Source organism: Streptopelia decaocto, assembly GCF_964273445.1.
Source record: "Streptopelia decaocto genome assembly, chromosome: 3".
NCBI classification, from domain to species: domain Eukaryota; kingdom Metazoa; phylum Chordata; class Aves; order Columbiformes; family Columbidae; genus Streptopelia; species Streptopelia decaocto.
The window spans coordinates 27,661,985-27,681,341 of record NC_138656.1 but is presented as its reverse complement, the minus strand read 5'-3'; the positions used below and the strand labels follow the sequence as shown (position 1 = coordinate 27,681,341).

Sequence of the window (19,357 nt, the reverse complement as noted above, 5' to 3'; positions counted from 1 at the left end):
CATTACTGACTGGTACAGGGTGCAGGAAATTAGTGTCAAACTGCGCATTTCCTCTGCCTTTCTGCTGCAATGTTTTCTACAGCTTTGGTCCATAGACTCTACTTTTCTATCAGCTGTGCTTTGTCCTCAAGACTTTCTCTTCATCTCTGTCCAGTCTGTTTTTCACTTTGGTAGCTGTTTCTACCAGTCCCCATTAGCTTATCCTATTTCAACTAAATCCTCAGCCAGGAGGGGAAAAAAACCCAAACCAAACCAAACCAAAACCAAACAAACAAAACAAACAAACAAAACCCACAACCAAAACCCAACCAAGCAAACAACAAAAAAACCCACACAAACAAAACCAAAACAGTACTGAGCTTTCATACCTGTGGTGTTTGCTGCTTCTGTAGACTGTTGCTGTCCCAGACTGCCTCTCTATCTTATCTATTTAGATTGCAACGTGAACAATCCATGGGTAGGAAACCACTTTTCTTTCAAAAGTTGAGTATGCCTGACTTCCTCAGCATAGGTGGATTTTTGAGGCAACAAATACGATTATCAATTTAGTGTAAGAAGCCGGTGTGTTCCTTAGTACAGACCATGCTCTGTATGTTCAACAAAAAGGGAGCTAAGAACACAGTGCTACTTCTACAGGGATCCCCTAGGATGAGTTCAGTGTATTTTAAAACTCTCTTATATCTTTACAGGAGCCCATTTATGCTTTCAGAATCTGTCATTGTTACTTGCTATGGCTGACTTGACCTAAGGACTGGTAGGAGAATTAAGCTTTAAGTCTTCTGAGGCAGCAATTCTTTGTTTGATTCTGCACTAAATAAACATCAATATGGGTGGCAGCCCATAAATGAGGTCTAGGCATGCCCGTTATATGTATGATATGAGACCTAGATTAGTGTTCTGCATTGTTCACTCTTTTCTCTTCTGAAATGATGCATTCTTCATTGGTCATGCCTTCAAGGTTTCATTTATGGGGAACAGTTCTACACAATGCTAAGCTTTTTTAATTTTTTTAAGCTGGGCGATAGCAGTGTGATAGCAGCTACTATATAGCTGGGATGAGCTGTGCAAAAATGAGAAACGTGAATCATGTGTTAAATAAGATAAATGTGATGCATTCCATATGCAGGATGTATATGCTTCTCTCTGCATTATGAGTAAGACACAGATCTCATGCAAGTCATGCGTTCTATGTTTTTTGCAAAACATCTGTGACTTCTGACCTTTCCATGATTGTGTGCATATGAGGGAGAGAACTGATGTGCTCACAAACTGTGGAAAAAAAAACTTCACTGAGAATAACAGAGTAAATCTTGGAATGCATGAGAAAATCTAATGGAGAGCTGGAGGCCAGTGGCAAGACAGGGTGACACAAAAGACCAGGCCAGTTTCCCAAAGCATTGAGTTTACTCAGCTAGACCAACTGAAACGGAGACATTGTCAGGGTTTCTCAATTTTCCAAGTCACACAGCTGATGTTCCTAAACTTATTCAAGTGCAAGAATGACATGAAAGCAATGCACTGAGGCTGGTCCAAACTACTTTGTGTTAAAATCATACCTAGCAGAAGCTGTGACTGCAGTACACATGCTGTTGACTAATCTGTGAAACAGACCTGTGGGCGCTGGCTGTCAGCGTGAGGCACAGAAAAAGAATCAGCATGATTCAAATCTTCTAATTTCTCTCCTGATAGTGGGGCATTAACAAATTCCTTGAGTGTCAAAGGTGTTTCTCTGTTCTGAATTCATTTTAACTGCTCTTTGCTCTTGGATCCTTGCCTTGCTTGTCTCCTGGCTACTCAGAGCTGCGCTTTTCCTCTTACTGTCCAAGAGTGCACATTCTTTCTCTTTGAGCCCCTTCCCTGTGTTACTATTTTTAATTTGTTAAAGCTGTCTCTAATGTTGTTTGCTTCTGTTTCTGCTCTCCCCTCACTTGTAACCAAGCCCAACCACCTCTTTTACAGCTAGACTTCATGCTTCTATTTGTAGAGCTTTACCTGTTCCTGTGTGTGCTAGTCATGCTTTCCTGCTAAATTCTTTCTTGATGTCTTCCCGCCCCCACTCCCGCCGCCAGTAGTCTCCAGTATGGGCCTGTTGAAGGGAAATTGCTATCACTCTTCCAGTTTGAAAAACCTGAATAGAGAAAAAACACACTAAACAAATCAAATGTCTCAAGGTGGCATCTCCTTCCGAAAACTTCTGCAGAGAGCTCTGCCTCAAGCTCCCTGGAAAAAGGAAGTGTCTTCTGTGATGTATAGACAAACGCACTGATTGCTAAATGCTTCAAACTTAATCACAGCTCTGCCACAGCAGCATTAGGAAAGGCACAGTCTTGACTTGCTTTATCTGCAACACGTTAGATGACAGATTGAGATTTTTGTGCCATTCTGAGGAGAATGTCTTGCAGCATGTCTTCATCAAAGATTGGCTAATGTGCTGCAGATCTAGCACAGCTGCAGGTTATTTCTGCTTGCATGCTAGAAGAATGCTGCTGGATATCTCAGGTTCTCTCAATCCATTTGCACCTTGCAAATTAAATTGAACAAAAAATTAATCATTATTGTTTCGTAGCAGTCTAAGTAAGTGGTGCAAGGTAACAGTCTAGTTCTAGGAAAATCACTGAATTTAGAGAATAAAGCTATTGAGCTGTAGGTTTCTAAGGGTCATCAGCTTGATCATGAATAGGCTGAAGAAGTGCTGTAACTGCTTTTCTAGAAGGTAGAGGCAAGAGGGACCCTAAAACGATTAGATTTTTTTTTTTTTTTTAATGAATAGCCCTTATTATAATAGGATGTGAGATGGGAAGCTTTGCAACCCTCAAACTTACACACTATGGTCCCCAGATTGAAGAAAGCCTCATAGCTGCTGAGAATACTTGATGTTGCCCCATCAAAATCATGCCAATACTGCTATGGCAGGAGTCACTAGATGGCAACATTACCTGTACTCTTACAAACCCATGTGTATGGGCATTGCCCAGCCTTTTGAAGAAGCATGCCTTGTTCTCTGGAGATCTGTCTTCTTTTGTGGGAGCTCAGGCCAGCAATCAGGGTGGAGCCGTCTGTTTTTCCAACCACTTTCTGAACTGAGACATTACTTGAGCGCTGATAACTGCACACTGAGTGTCAAATAAATCTCTCTAATGGCATACACACCAACTTCTGTTTACATTACCGTGCCAGAAGTAAACAGTGATTTAGGAGTGTGGATGTATTCTACTCTGTGTCTGCTGTCAGTGGGGACATTGTAATGGGGGTTGGATGGGAGGCAGCAGTCAACTGGAGGTGTTTCTGTAGCCCACTCACTGAAATCTGCCAGTAAATGTGGATTAAGACCTTTTTTAATGCTTTAACTGGAGGCTGTAGTGCCAGGGCTTCACATCTGCTACCACTCAGAGAAGCTGAGTGTCCTTCTTCATTCTGGGTTCTGCAGGTTTTGCACATGGCTCCGATTTTGCGTGAAGTTGATTTTAGATATGTGCCATAGAGTTTATGCTAATCTATGGAAAAAAATATTCATAAGATTTCAATTTAGAATTCCAATGTATCTGTGAGAAGTATGGTTAAGAATAATGCTTGAGATTTAGCTGTTTATGGTTGATTAAGAAATTGGCTAGATAAGTTAAATTATATTAATAAATGTGAACACTAGACTTAGCTCATTTTGGCTAAGTTTTCCCTGTTAGAAGTCTGCAGCAATATTTTAACTTTTTTTTTTTTTTAAATTCAAATTTTAATTGACACAGTTATGACTGGTTCACGCAGGTTATCTGGAAATCACAGAGCTGCTGAAATATGCAAAAAGTGCCGCCTTCTCTCTGCCCTTATTGCTGCAGATGTTGTTTCTATTCTTAAGTGTTTTGACTGAGAAATCTCATTGAAAAAATCTTAGGGGGACCCCAGTTCAGAAAAGTCCTGATGCAATTCATTATTTCCTCTTCATTTATACTTGAATGGAAAATAACAGAGTCAAAAGCAACCAGAATTTCCCCTAACAAACTTTTATTAAAATTTCACAGTTAGGGGATATTTATTTTAAATAGCAAAACTTTTAATAGTTATAAAGAGTATTTTTTGGAACAGATTATTAGTTTTCCTCCTCTTCATATTGTTTGAAGTTTCCCACTGTAATGAGCATATTATACTTTTTGTTCTTGAAGCTACATATCCTATCAGGAAAGCCCATCCCAGGCTCACGTGTGGAGAGTCTTTTCTCAAATCCATAGTGGTCCACTTAAGTCTGAGAATTGTTAGTTTTTCCTCACCTGCATCATGTTTTTTATTTGTGAATTGATTCTTCTTGAAGAAAGGTCTATTGTAAGTAACATGCTCTTGAAGTGGGAAATATTGTTCGGCATAGCGTCATCTTGTAAATAAACAATAGAAATACAGATTTTATATATATATATATTTTTTCCCACTGAAAAGAAAAAGTCCCACACAACCCATTTGGAGATTGTTGCATTTTAACCTATTATCCTGAAACAAAAGATGCTGTTGTGCAATGTGAGCTATAGAGTAATATAGATTGATAGCCACACAGCTGTGCTTCTCTCCTCTTCCAGTCCCACAACTTCCCATGTCGGTGTTCATCTGCACAGGTTACATGCATAGACATTTAGGGATAGTGACTTACAAGATTCAAAATGAGTTTTTACTAGTAAAGATGCATCAAAGCAGGGCAGCGACTGATAGAGGTGCTATGTCTATCGATTGGCATGCTTTCTCTAGCAAGTGGTAACAGAAAAACAGGGGAAAATGGATGTGTTTTTTTCTTTCTACTCCCTGAAGTGCTGAACACTCACTTTTTGGGGGCATTAATCACTCCATGAAGAATGCAGCTGATATTAAAATATTAAAACTATATTCATTAGCAATAGCACCTCTATGGGCTACTTGCCCTGTACTTAGCAACCTGCTGGGTGCAGGGTCCAAGTGGCATTACTGAAAGCCCATGCTGAGGATTGCCGGGCCAGCTTGTTTTGCAGAACACCAGGATTTTTCCTGACTCTTATTTGCACTTGGCGAGGGCCCCTGGTGAGCACTAGTGCTGCTGCTCCTCATATTGAGTGAGGAAATTGAAATGTACTCGAATTAGAAACAGATGACTGGAATTTAGAGATGAGTTAAAACTGCTCTAAGCAAAGGGCAAGAGTGATATAATTAGGCTGGCTTGTGACTTGTTTGCTTATGGTACGTATTAGAAACCTTTTTTATAGCTTTAAAAAGTAACAAAAGAAAAATGTAATGAGCGTAGATACAAACATAACTCTTGGATTTGAGCTTTACGGTTCGCTCTTAGATCTCAAATGTCCCCAAGCAAAATGCCAGAGCCTGATTCTCTGCTGGCCCAGGTCTTGCACAGGTATGATTTCACTAAGGTGGTTTCAAACTGAGATGGGCATTAAAGGACCATAGTGAAATTACTTCCCCCCCCCTCTGCCTGCTGAAAATTTGGCTAGCCTCCTGGCTTTAATAATGAGAAAATTAAAATACAAATGCTGGCTGTGCTCCAGGCGCATGGTGATGCCGACACCCACTATGCTGATGTGTTGGTGGATGTAACACGGCCGAATGACTCAGAGAGCCGCGCTTTTCAGAAGGCGTGTAGCAACTGAAAAGGTGAAACAAATCTGGTAACACATTAGTTCAGATGCTAAAGGCAAAAAAATTTTTGGATATAATGCTTGGTTCTCACTTTGTCCTTCAGAGTCCTAAGCTGTTAGCTGAGGCTTACGGTGTTTCAAATAGCATCAGTATGAATGGGTGCGCTAAGGCCTCTGATCAAATGAACACAAGCCTGCAGTTAATTAATTCCTGTTACAGCTGCAGGAGTTGAAGAATAATTTGAAACAAAGTGTAGCAGAAGGATGGAGCAGTTTTATTGCTGTAAACAGCAAAATTTTGAGCGTGTTCAGGTTCCCTCTTTCAGAAAAGCATAGGTTAATGAGGCAATGGCAGCACAACTGCTCACTTTAGTGCCACATACTCATCTTTATTCACCAAGATCCATTTAAGAGAGAGAACTTGAAGTTAACTCCTCTGACCTCAGAAGGGACTAGAGTGGAAGAGATGCAGGTTACCATTCATTGTGTATTGTTTATTTTAAGGCATGGGTACTGTAGCTATGAAAATGGTCCTGAAGTGGTCAAGTTAGTTGTGTGCTGTAAAATGTAAGATTATCAGAGGATTTGGCAAAACTAAGATCGAAACTTCAGAGCATAATTTCAGGACCAGCACATTTTTTGTTGTACAGAGATCTTTGCAGGGGACCTTCATCTGGAACTCCTAGATCTTACCGTGTAATGGATTATTTGAGCTAGTAATCAAAAATTATTTGTTTGAAGTATTTCTTTTTTTCAGAAATGCAGTTTTGTTGAATTTGTGGTATTTCATAGGAACATATTGGTCATAAGCATTCAGGTTTTTTTCACTGGGGAAAACTTGTTCCTTTTCATCCTTTGAAGTGTCTTAATGAAGACTTTCTCTTTAAAATACTAGAGAATATTTTTAATGCCCTACTGTTTTAATGCACGATATACAAGTTTAGTACTGTGATACATATTTATGGCTATAAATAAGATCTGAATACAGCTTAAAAACTTGAGCATATCACTTGAAATCTCTTTTGTTTCTCTGCTTGCAAAACAAATTCCATATAGTAGAAGAGCGTAGGGCATCCAGTCTGCTGCTTAAGATGTTTCTCTGCTTTGTGGGAAAAAAAAAAAACAGTTGCTGTTGCCATTAAAAGTATAGGGTGTTTTGGGTAATTTACAGCAATACAGTTTTATGAGCTACTGCACAATGTGGCTGACTGCAGCTACTCAGGGACATCTGTGCTACCTGCACATCTCTGAAGAGTAATAAGGGGGAGTCAGTAATTCAGCTTCTCTGAGAGGGAGAGGAAAAAGCCTGACTGGGAAAGAGCAGTGGGCAAGAGAAGACCCAGATGCTTGGCCTTGGTGTATGGTTTGGCTTCTGGTTATCCTTGATCTCATTGACAGAAAATCTTCATTTGAATACCTGGAAGTCAAACAGCCACATTATTTGAAAAAGGGCTTACTGCATTGCTGAGGCTTTCAACGGTATCAGAGCTCTTGGGTTTGTTTTAAGAGGCGGCTTTCATCTGAATCCAGGTGGGATTCCAGTGTCCCCACCTGCACAAAATCAACAAATGCAATGAGCCTTTAAAAACATTTCTGCTTGTGCAGGAGGGGGACAGAAGTGACAAGTTAAAGCTTGTTGCCACTAATGCAGAGTGTGCAGTCGCAATACTAACTTGCCCGGAGAAAAGGCGTTTGGCTGAGTATATTGTGGCAGTGCTCAGTGGAATTGCTTGTTTTTCCCTCTGGCTTTCTGCCTGTTTTCTACCCCATTTAGTTGCAGAAGCTGCCAGGTTACCCTGACCCCAGTACAGCTTAGATTCCTGATTGGTGAAGGAAGGTCACTGTGTTTCTCCTTCATTTTGCTCTGTGCTGAACTGGGGTGCCAGGCAGCTGGTGTGGCCTGACACAGCTGAACCTGCACTGCCCTCTATTAAGGAAATGCTTGAGGCATTGTCAGCTTTAGGACAGATTTAAGTGTCTGTTGGTGCTAATTAAGTTGTGCAGAGGAGCCTTAAAAATGCTGAAGATCTGCATGTCTGGCTATTATGACCTTCCCAATTAATACCAATGTTTGACATGCAGGAACTGCTGGTTTTTGAACTGCCATTTTGTTATTGTAAAATTAAAGTTAGAAATTACTTTGTCTCCATAGCATTCTCTAAAATTGAAAGTACAATTACCAAAAAATCAAATTTTCCAGTTTGATGCAATGAAGCATCTGCAAAAATACTCTAGAGAATGTGATGATAACCACAGTCTGCAGCTGTTGTGTTATTGAGAGCTGATCTCAGATCTGTGGTCAATGTTGATTTCAATTTTGTACTTTGTGTAGGGATTCAGCTTTTATTTATAAAGTCTTATTCCAAAACTTTGCATCTGCTCTTTGAATATGGGATGAGTTTGAGAGTCTAGAAATCAGCTTGTTATAAGATAGGTCATTTACTAAACAATTCTTAATTAGAAAGTTCATTAATGTGCACTAGTCTCCTGCTCACAGGATCTCCAAAACAGAATAAGCAGTTCAAATTCTATTTTACCATGGTTAAAATTAATTCGAAACTTGGGGGCAGGCTATGTGTGAAGAGACATATTTAGAAACAAGGATGACTTGTTACCATTACTTATCAGACTGGAACGTGGCAGCAGGGTGCTTTCCACCTGAGAAATTACCCTCTTCAGAGTTTTATGAGGTTTTTTGTAATGGTGGAGTTCAGACTTAAGGATTCCGGAACAAAGACAGCTTTAACTCAAGTTTGCACAATTAAGAGTCTGGCTTTGTAGCATTACTAATTATGATTACAGTGTTACAATTTATCATGAAAGGGCACCCAATGATCATTTGGCTCCTTTTGAGATTCTCAATCCTCATGCATAGCTTTCCACTAGGAAACATCTGTTCCTGGCTGGTCTGACTTCGAGCCTTGACTTGCTATCGCATCTGATGCAAAGATGTCTCCTGCTGGTGCTTATTAAAAAAGGGAGAGGAAAGAAAAAAAAAAGGGAGAAAAATGTGCTTGATTAAGAATGCCATGCTTTGGGGGTTTCACTTGTCATCTACGGGGTCATTAAATAAAACCTTCCTCATGGTAAGTTATAATTTGATGTGTGTTTTTGGGTTCTCTGGTCTCTCCTTGAAGCACAAGAGACTAACCACAGTAAAGAATGGATTTAGGCAGAATACGTTATTTGAGCACCATTACATTTTCAGGGGTCTTGTTCATATTTTCTGGTAGACATGTTTGGGTCTAAGACTGCCAACTTTTGGGTCAAATCCTTCTCGATTGTCTGAGTCTATTGGATTTTTTTTTTTTTTCTCTTCTGCACAGATGAACTGGACTCTTAACTCCTTGAACAGACAGAAGGCTGCTCCCATTCCAACTGAGAAGAATTAGGTGTCTCTGCAATTCAAATATGAAAACCTGATTCACAGCTTCCAATCTGCAAACCAATAAAACACTTTGTTACAATATGTGTATACTGGAACCTCCTAAGTCTGTCAGGTTCTTATTCTTTCTGCAAAAGTATCATTAAAACCTCCCTGACACTTCTAATCTGGCTGGCAACTAAAGGCAATGTCATTTCAAGCTTCCAAGCCTCTCCCTTAACATGTGCTGAAAAGTCCAAGAGTTGCATATAAAACTGTGATTAAAATCTATCATTACACTTGAAGAAAAATCTTTTCCCAAAAGAAATGACATGATTTTATGGAACTGTCAGCTGCAACATAATAGATTTTCTGAGATCTGATGCTATAGATAAGGAAACGACTAAAATTCCACTGCAAAAGTGATATTATAGCACAGTTTAGAAGAACTGACAGAAAGTGAATAGACTTCTGCTTTGAGTCTTTGTATACCTCTGTTCCTCTACAAGAAAGTTTTCCTGTGGAAGTTCAATGAAGTTTGTTACACTCAGTCTATAGCTATTTGTCAGACAAACCACCAAACATCTATTTGAATTTAGACCTATGAGTCAGAAAGTGTCTTTAGTGTAAAAGCTAAACGTTGTTTAGATTTAAGTGAGCCTTGGTTAAATGGGAATTAAAATCAAGGGTGTACCTTAAGTCTGTTCACAGTCACTGTAGTGCATCGGTAGTTAAGCGTCCTTTTAGAGAGAACTCATTACTGCTTTGTGTGTGAATATTTGAAAGGGATTTTGAAAGATGCAAGAGAAATAACTGCATAGAAGTACAGCTAAATTTGTAGTGTGGACCTTGATGCATAAAATTTGAAGATCAGAAGCAAAAATTGATTCTTTAAACCTTTGTTCTTAGAAATTGAGTCCTTGGTGTTTTCTGTTTTAATACAAGCAGTAAAGAGCAGCTGCTGCTGCAATAAATCAGAGCTCCATCAAGAACTGGGAAGGTGAATATACTGTGCTAAAGGGATGTAGAACAAGAAAACAGCAAGAATAGGATTTGTTTGCCTCTTACTCAGAACCACAATGGAGGCTGGAATGGAGTAGAATAAAGGAGAAGTACAGTAAAAGAGGCTCAAACAAGAAAGACCCTGAAACTGGAGTGCAAAACCTTTACAGTATCGAGTGTGTAGATGGATATTTTAAAAATCTTTTTCCTGAGTGATAGATGTCGTCTTTGCATCTCAGAGTATTTATGTTCATGCTACCTGCAAATGGAAGTAGCTGATAAGGGCCGTATGAGAATCTGCACGTAGCAAGCAGCTGGGCCAGATTCCCTTGGTTCATTGTATTCATTCAAAGTTCAGAGTGTCAAAATCTCCCTCTGTGTGTAATTGTTATTAGATTTCCCAATTATTTATCTATCTATCTATCTATCTATCTATCTATCTATCTATCTATTTAAAGGGGAGGGTGGAGAGGAGGGCATAAAACAAAGTAAGTTACTTGTACTCCCACCTTGTTCTCTGGCCATGTTTAACCTGGGCGTCACTTCCAGTAACTGAAACAAGCAGTGATTTGGTTTATGCTGAATGCAACTGCTAATATACATTTTCTTAACACCTGGCTGGAAATGTTCAGAGATTAATGGCTAAACACAAATCTACTAAAGCATGAATGACAATAAATGTTCTCTAAATTCTATGCCTAGGAAGGCAGAAGGAATGAAAATTACTGCTTAATTCTTAAGTCAGTAATAGTATTTTTGAATTATTTCTTTATAAGCTCTATGATCAGTCATCAAATACTAGTTTGTTATAGCGCATTCTAGATTTTCAGTGGTTGATTATGTTTTTGCCACGCTATACACCTATGATCTGCAGAGGATTGTATAAAGTGTGTATCGGAACAGAGATTCAGAGATTTGCTCTGTAGTTTTGGTGTCTAGAAGCTTCTGTGTAACTAACATGAGAAACGGCACTGTCCTTGTTTTCTGAGCATAATAAATAAAAGAATGAGTGACTAATTTTTTTTTTTTTTTTTTTTTTTTTTTTTCTGGAGATGTGAAGAATATGCAAGATGGATTGAAAACTTGTCTTTGTAATTAGGAGTTTGGTAGATGGTAGTTGTAGCATTGATTCACCTATGTTCTTTCTGAAGTCTGTGAAATGAAGCATTTGCTGTGATTTGAAAACCATCATTCACATTCCATGTCCCTCCAGCAAGAATATGGTTCTGCAACCAGTATAATGTCTTTACTACTGTCATGTCTCATGGGCTACTATGGATGCTTGAAGAGTCAGTCAAGAGTATGATAAATCTGTTGGAAAATGGTAGACTGAATATTCCTGGAAAGTTTTAATCTACCTCTAGATAAAAGTTTATTTTGAAAGTCACTGCTCTCATCGCAGATATCCAGATTGGGGAAAAATCTGTAAGATTGTTATAGAGGAAGAATAACTATGACAGAGAAGGTATGAGACATAGCAGACTGAGCAACAGAGAACACTGGAGTTACTAGTTGTGCCTGACTTGTTTAAGCTGATTGTCAGTTGTGTGGCGTAGTAGGGTTGGAAGTTTTTCCCCAAGATACAGTCTGAGACATATGTACATATTTTTACTCCTAGTGTAGTTCTCTGCTTTGCTTTGTGCTCAAAGCTGTGCCATACTGGCTCGCTTGAGACCTTATGGTGAAACATGGGAAGACAAAGATTGTGTTTAATTTTTGTTGACTACCTTAGTCCCAAATGGCTAAACCTCTTTGTCTTGGTCATAGAGAATTAAATCCTGGAGCAACCATTATTTAAGGAAGAAAAGCAATCTTGAGTCATTGAGCTGAACCCTGAATTTCGTGCGACACAATTCTTGTTTTGGTTTGTAAAACTGTGCTGGAATCAAAAAGACTCTTGGCACAATATAGGGCTGAAAAACAGCTTTGAGATTTGGCCCCTAGGAATTTCCTGTTTAAAGAGTTCTGGGCTTGGCCATGAACTTCGTATATGCTGTGCACACAACGCCAGATGCAGGTACTCTTTTTTACAAAGCTAAAGGGAACTGAAGGCGGTCCTGGATTTTAGCAGGATCTGCAGAAGCTCTGACAGCTGATAGATACTACAGTTGTATTCATAGCTCATGAGTTACCATACTAACATACACAGTAATGCATAGCAGTCAAGTATAATTTGTAGCTTTACTTAGCTGGAATTTAAATATAATGCTTAGTAGAAAACATGGGTTTTTTTCTGCTTTTCTGATTTATTTCCTATAAATGTAATGTTGAGGATACAGAGTAGCAAAGCATGATTTGAAATGTCAATTGGAAATCAGCGTTAGAACTTTCTGTAGTTCTTTTAAATAAAGTAAGAAAAGTACCTGATTGCAGGATGATTTTTACCCCCCTAAAACTAGTTGATCCTGAGGTGTTGCAGAAGCCGCTTCAGGATCATCACTGGAGTATTTATTCTTGAAACAAAGCCTTTGATCTGATTACAAATGATGCCCCAGACATTTAGAAGCACATGTGGTGTAGCCCTGAATCCAATCAACATTTAAGCAGAATTAAAACAACAACAACCACCGCCACCATCTAAGAGAAACTGTCATGCAACTGGATGCTTTGGGAGAGGAGGAGCTAATGGCCAAAGGCTCAGCACAGAGGGATCTGGGCAGGACTTGTAGTGTTTCTCTTCTGTGTAGAACCTCACAACCTTTTCAGTCAACTTGGAGGTATTACAGGTATAAAGTTCCTTCAAAATATGTGGTAGATACTGTTTCACATCTTCAGGGTACAATCTAGGATAGCCAACTGTTTGGCTGGGGTTTTTAGGAGCTCTGCTGAGCAGCCTCTCTGTAGCTTTGTCTGGTTCACATTTCTAGTACTAGTGGCCTTTTTTTTCCCATCAGCTTTGTGTCAGTCTCATAATTATTTCCCTAATATATTTATGAGAATATTAACAGGCTCAAGTAAGATCTCACAAAAACCTTTGCATGTGTACACATAAGGTATGTGCACACACTGTCTTCTTATGGATATGTCTCATCACCCAGTCAATGCAAGAAATTAGATTAATGTTTCTTTATTTCTTCTTGACAAATCTGTACCAGCGTTTGTTAGCCCACTGCACTCTTAAGGCTTGTGGTGCCTTTCTGTGTTCGGCGCAACAGTTTCAGTTTCTGAGCAGTCCACAGCTGGCCTCTTGCCTGAACAAGTGAAAATAAAACATTTGGAAATGGTCTGACATGTATGGTTGCATTATCTTGAGGGTTCTTTGTGGCCTTTTCAGTTCAAGACTTGGAATATTAACTGTTGTAGAATCTGCTTACAAATTGCTCACCTCTATGATACACAGATACTAACAGGTTCTAGTTCCTGGTCTCCTCCCATGCTGTTGCTTTTCTACTGCCTGGATCTTCTCCCACCTTTCGTCACCTTCGGGCTTTGCGCTCTTTGTCCTCTTTGGAGCTTTTGGAGACATTTGAGGTTGCTGAAACTATCTAAAGAAAACTCAGTCATTCCCTGCTGGCCATAATTAATCTTGTCTAAATATTTTTAAGGTGTTCTGACTGCTGTTCCTTCTCCCCATTAAGTATCTTAACAGGTTCAAGCATATTTTCACAGTTATTTCTCTCTGGTAGGAGCAGAAAAGCTCTGTCTCTGTTGGGCTGTCTGTGGTAATGGTGGGATCAGCTGTAGTTTGTGAGAAAAGACAGGTGTAGTTTCCTACTGGTTGCAGGTGTTTCAGGGCTGTGAATGCCCTTTACAGGTGATTACCTTGCTCAGAACCACCTCCTTTTCATCATTTACTCTTGCCTAACTTCTTGCCTCACACTTTTTGTCTGCATTGCGGTCTTTGACACCAATTTCTTCTGATGTGCTGTGTGGAAAGTGTTGTGTCCTAATTGGGAATTTTGGATTTCAGTAGACACCGGTTGATTTTTAAGCACAGGGCTGAGGATGAGCTCACCTACTGTTGGGTCAGGCAGCCTTGAAAACAATACCACCATTGGACTAAAAGTTATTGCCACTAGTTTTGTGCTTGAACTTGACAAAACCTCATGACTACTCAAAAAATAAAATGCAGGATGCTAAGGCATTCTATTTGTTTCACAAATAATCTCTTTGGTCTACGCTGGGTTTACTTTTCCTGACAATATCTCCTTCCAGAGTTTTACTGAGGCCTTTTACATGATTACAAACTTTGCCAACACTGGCTGGGAGCTTTAAAAAAATAACAAAAATAACAATACAGAAAAAAAATCCAGGAATTATCCTGACTAAACTTGGATTAATAGATGGTGGCTGAAAAGTTCTTTTGCCAATACTGCTTACTTTGTTCAAGCACTGATATATGTACTGAAATGGACCATTTAGCAGGTCTCAGCTTTACTTCCACTGAAAGGATTTGGCAGCTAGCAGATAGGAGCTCTGCTTAAACTGTCTGCATGTGAAGTATGAATTATGCGGGGCATCAGAATGGGTCTGCTAACTTGGTTGAGCAGGGAGTCTTCCTTCCTCTCATGGCTGCACATTCAGGGTTTGATTACGATTAACAAAATGACAGTGCTGCACTAGATGTAGCACACCACAGGGCACGCTTATATATTCCACAAACAAAACCAGCTGAAAACAGGAACACAGTAAAAGAGAAAAGGGATAAATGTCAGTTCCTTAACTTTTATTGCACTCTCAAGTGATTTTTTTTTTGTAGATAGATGGTATTCCTTGTTCCTATACTTGTTGTCAGATACATAGATATATGTTGAAAACATACAAAGTGAGAGGCTTTTTAAACAGGGTCAGTTTTCTCAGCCCGGTTGAAATGTGAGAATTAAAAGAAATAAAGGAGGAACAGAGAATTAAAGAAAGGGGATGAGGAACAAGCAGAAACGTGCAGAGAACATGAAGGATAAATGGCAGTGGAAGTAGGATAATGTTAGAGATGGATAGAATGAATGGCTGAGGTGGTCCACATCAGTATTTTGTATGTTCTTCACAGTGAATGAAGGGATTTGTTGAGTGCTGCACCCTCCTCCAGGGGAATATGCTAGTAAGTATTATAAGTCTCTGTTGATTTTCTCTGCCTTTCCCTCACAGGAGAAAAGCAGCGAAATACAGTTTTCTGGCCAAAACTTCAGTTTGACTCTGAATAAAATATTTGATTTTGTTCTTATTTTCCTGTCCAAATTCTAGTGATGTGAGACCTCTCTGCCATGGATGTCAGACATAGGTAGCTGAGTCATAGTGAATAAAAGAGAAGTACAGTTGACCTGCCATTGTTAGAATGCCTTAATCACAGCTGTTTTTGTTAGCCATATTAGATATTTTCTTCTTTGGCACTAATATTTCTGTCTTGGTCAGCCTATTTAATTGTGTTGAAAACTGGTCTCTTTTTGTAAAACATCTGAACATTCACAGGACAGAAAACTACAAGTAGACTAAAAGCTTAGATATAGATCCTGAAAGGTACTAAATGTCCAGCTTCTACTTACATGAATTTCACTGTGGATCAGAGCCCTGCTGTGAACTGGAGAAGCAGCATCAGTGAACGCTGAATTGCCATCGTCCTGCACCTGAACAATCCTGCGAGGCTGAGTACGGTGATAAGTGGTTTCTGCCTCTTTCTCCTTCCTGCCACCTTGCACGGTCCCATGTCTTAGGGACCCATGACTGTCACAGTGGGATCCAAAAATGGAGTGGACTTCAGATGTAGATCCCTCCCTCTGTTGCCCATGTTTCCTACAAGTCCCACAGTAAGTTCCTCTTGCCATTAATTCTGGAGAGACGTGTCTATGCTTATAGGTGTCTGTTCCGAAGAAATTACTGTTAATGGTAAAGATCTTCCACTGGGGTGAGCTGTCCAGATATGCCATATAAAGAGCATTTGAATAAATAAACTCTCACTTTTTCCTGTGATGCCAGTATGTACACAGGTAGGCAATACAAACCAAATTATTACTGTTCCTTGTGTGCGGTTCACCATGTAGCAGTGCCTGTAAATATCAGGTAGACAGAAAAACTGTACCCCTGAAAGAAAACCAAGAGGATGATAGAGAAAGATGAGTCATGTTATTGCTACACAATACTCTTCATTTGTATTTTCACCCACTAACAAGTGGAGATTTGGTTTGAAATTCAAAAAGTGCTGTGAGAGATTAGGACTAAATGTCATATAAAAAGAAGCTATTATGATGATATTTTCAAGTTAGTAATCTTATCTCGCTTTTGTAGTGCAACACAAGGTGCTTTGCAACAAAAGGGTAATAAACTGTTTTCCTCCATTTTTAGAACATTTTTTTTCACGCTTTGTAAACCATTTAATTCCTTCCCTCCCACCTGCCTTTTCTAAAGGCTTGATGGGTACAATGGTGTAAAATTAGCTGCTGAATCTTTGGAAGGAAGCTCCAGGAAACAGATAATATGCTGTGAGGCTAGATTTTCAAAACACTTCCCCAGCAGATCAGATTTATTCTGTATTGGATATTCAGAAGGGAAATAGTAAATTATGTTGCTGTGTCCCTTGGCTGAGGAACAAAACAATTTGAATTTAATGCACTATGCTGGAGCAGGGAAGGCAGTATTACTCTGGGGTGGGCTGTGGCTGAAGTCGTTCACTTTGTCCTAGATTCTAGAGTGTGCGTCCAGAGAGATCATTTCACGTAGCTCTATAATGAATGACATTTGGAAGAAGCTCCTTCAGGAGTGCTAAAAATACCTTGCTCTGTTTAGCCTTTTTTTCCTGTTCTGAACAGGTCAGATGGCATGACAAGTAAGAATTTTGGAAAAAAAAGGATTAAAAAAAATAAAAAATTGGGGTTGCATCCTTGCATCTATATTAGGCCGATAGGAAATGACTGCCCAGAAGAATTCCTAGAACTTCAGCTCTATTTTTACACTAGCGTTTGTTCTTTCCTCAAGTAGGCATACTAAGGACAAAGTTTTATCCCTGTCTCATGTTTTTCCATGCATTAGTAACATCCATACTCATTCCCAATGCATATTCCTTCCACATAACATGACAGTGTGTGGATATACTGAATCACTGAGTTCTTATTAGTAAGGGCTGAGGTTCAAGGCACACTACTTCTGACCTTACTCCTCTCAATGCAAATGGCTTCTATAACTACAGGTTCTGGTTAGATTTCAGGGATCGTATGGGAAGAAAGTATTTATTCCTCCTTTGAAAGAACAGATGGTGTGTGAACACTGACATACAGATCACTGTGGACCCACTTAGTACGTTCACAAGTGGTCAGGCTGTAAATGAACACAAGTTCACTGGAAGGAAGAGGTACAAGTAGGGGTTTGCTGGCATAAGGGAGTGGGTAGGCCTATACATCCATCTTTGCAGCATCTGAACTTATCTCCACTCTCAAATTTTGATTTCTTTTTCCACTGAAATCTACCAATTTTTTTTTTATATTTGCCATTTTTATGCATGTGCTTTGACTTAGAATTATGCAAACCAGTTTTTCTTTGATAAGAATCCTCAAGCCAATTTTTATGCAACTTAGTTTCTTGATTTTTATGCCGTGTCTGGGCAGATTCATAGATTTTGAAGACAGAGAGGACTGCTGGGATCACCTAATCAGATCTGTTATGTAAGACTTCCTTTAATTATTTCACTCTGGAACTAGAGGAAGTGTTTCAAAAACAATACAGGCAAAAATCTTCCAGTCTTGATTTTAAGTAGAGATTTCCTTTATTGAGAATTTTTAAAAATTGCTTTGATTTGTTGAGTTTTAGAACATCCTTCAGTCCATAGCATTTTAAGGCAGTTCTGATTGTTCATCTTTTTAGATGATAACCTTGCTAAAAAATACTCCTAGATACCCACAACTGAGCAAGGGACTAGGGTGCCATGCTAGTTCAGAAGGGGGTGTGTGTTGACTGCCCAGATGTCGAGTGTCCTGCTGGCTTGTGCCTGCTTTTCCTCAAGTGAATAGCAATAAATGAAATCTCTTAGCCATGATATTTTTACCAAAAAAATATTTGTTGAGATTTCTATCCAGCTTCTAAACTTGCAGTTGCCCAGCTGATTCAAAGCCGACTGGGGAGGCGTACAGACTGGAGGGGAACAGCCAGTTTGATGGTGGTCATGTCTAAGCCCTATTCGCTTTCATGTCTGACACCTGGTAAAATCTTAAAAGCTTAAGTATGAAAGATTTAATAGTTCTAATTATGGCTTTGAATTGAGCCCACCGATTCAGGTGTTCCCTAAATTTATGTTTCATGGTATGTGTAAACTTTGCTGCTGGTTCCAGTTCATGGAGGATGTGAGCGTGATTATCTCTGGGAAGCCTGAAGTTCGACTATGCACATCTAACTCTCTTTAATCACATTGTCCAGGTCTTTCTCTGCCAATACAGTATGATTTTTCTTTCTGGGCTTTTTCATGGCAAATGGAGTGTCCCATCTTCCAAATTTATTTCCAAAAGCCAAATGTGTTGTATCATTTCATTTAGCAAATCTAACATAAATTGAGACTTCAGTACCACGTGGTCATAGTAGACATAGAATTTCACAGACATTAAGGTGTTTTATGGCTCTTGGATTTGCTGAGAACTATAACTGTAAGGGGCACCAGACATTAATGAGCACGGAAACTAAACTGCTGCTGTGTTGTGGAAGGAGAAATTATTCCTTCAGGTCATGGGTGAAGTGATGAAGCAACAAACTGAAAGAAGTCGACAGCACACTGCCCACTGGCAATTACTTTTGGACTGTGGCTATAATGATTTTCCATATGTTACTAAAAAAACCTTCCATCTTTATTATAGACAGAACCAGCAATAATAATAAGAATTCATCCCCTTACTGAACATAGAGTCTATTTGGCCAGTTATCAACATTCATTTAAATTCCTCTGCTGGAGATTTAAACTGGCACAGGCAACTATTTCTGAGGTCATAAGAGTGAGCTGCATTTCTCTTGTCCTGTGATAGCGAGCCAGTCTGTTGCACTGCATGTGTGCACGCTATTTTTACAGTACTGTGTATTGTTGCCAGTGTTGATGATCCAGAGCACTTCTGCCCAAAGGCAACAGGCTCTAGGAATGTAAGCTATTTTATGAGTCTTTGCTTTTTTCACACACAGAAATAAAAGGAATAATAGCCTTTGGCTGGCATATACAAGGGAACATTAAAATAATCAAATAGAGAACACTGAACTCACATGCTGGAAGCACAATTATGAATGGAAACTTGATTAAAAAATAGTTGCTGTCATCCAAAATAGCAGAAGGCAAATAAGTGTTTCTGTCACTGCTGGTAGATTTAACAACATATTTAAAGATCTACCATTTAATTCAATGACAGGGAGACAGCCACAACAAGAAGAAACAAGTACTGTCATCTTCTTTCTGGCATGGACTTTAAATTTAATTGCGTGTGTTGTTCTGTGA

The 19,357-nt window shown here is 39.3% G+C and overlaps 1 long non-coding RNA gene across 1 annotated transcript in view; it reads left to right on the top strand.

Annotated features, from left to right (window-relative positions):
* Positions 1-9,020, top strand: part of LOC309437890 — a 123,486-nt gene extending 114,466 nt beyond the window's left edge. The window contains exon 7 of the long non-coding RNA XR_014183663.1: positions 8,927-9,020. This is a non-coding gene — a long non-coding RNA (uncharacterized lncRNA). The remainder of the gene's footprint in view (positions 1-8,926) is intronic.
* Positions 9,021-19,357: the final 10,337 nt, after the last annotated feature.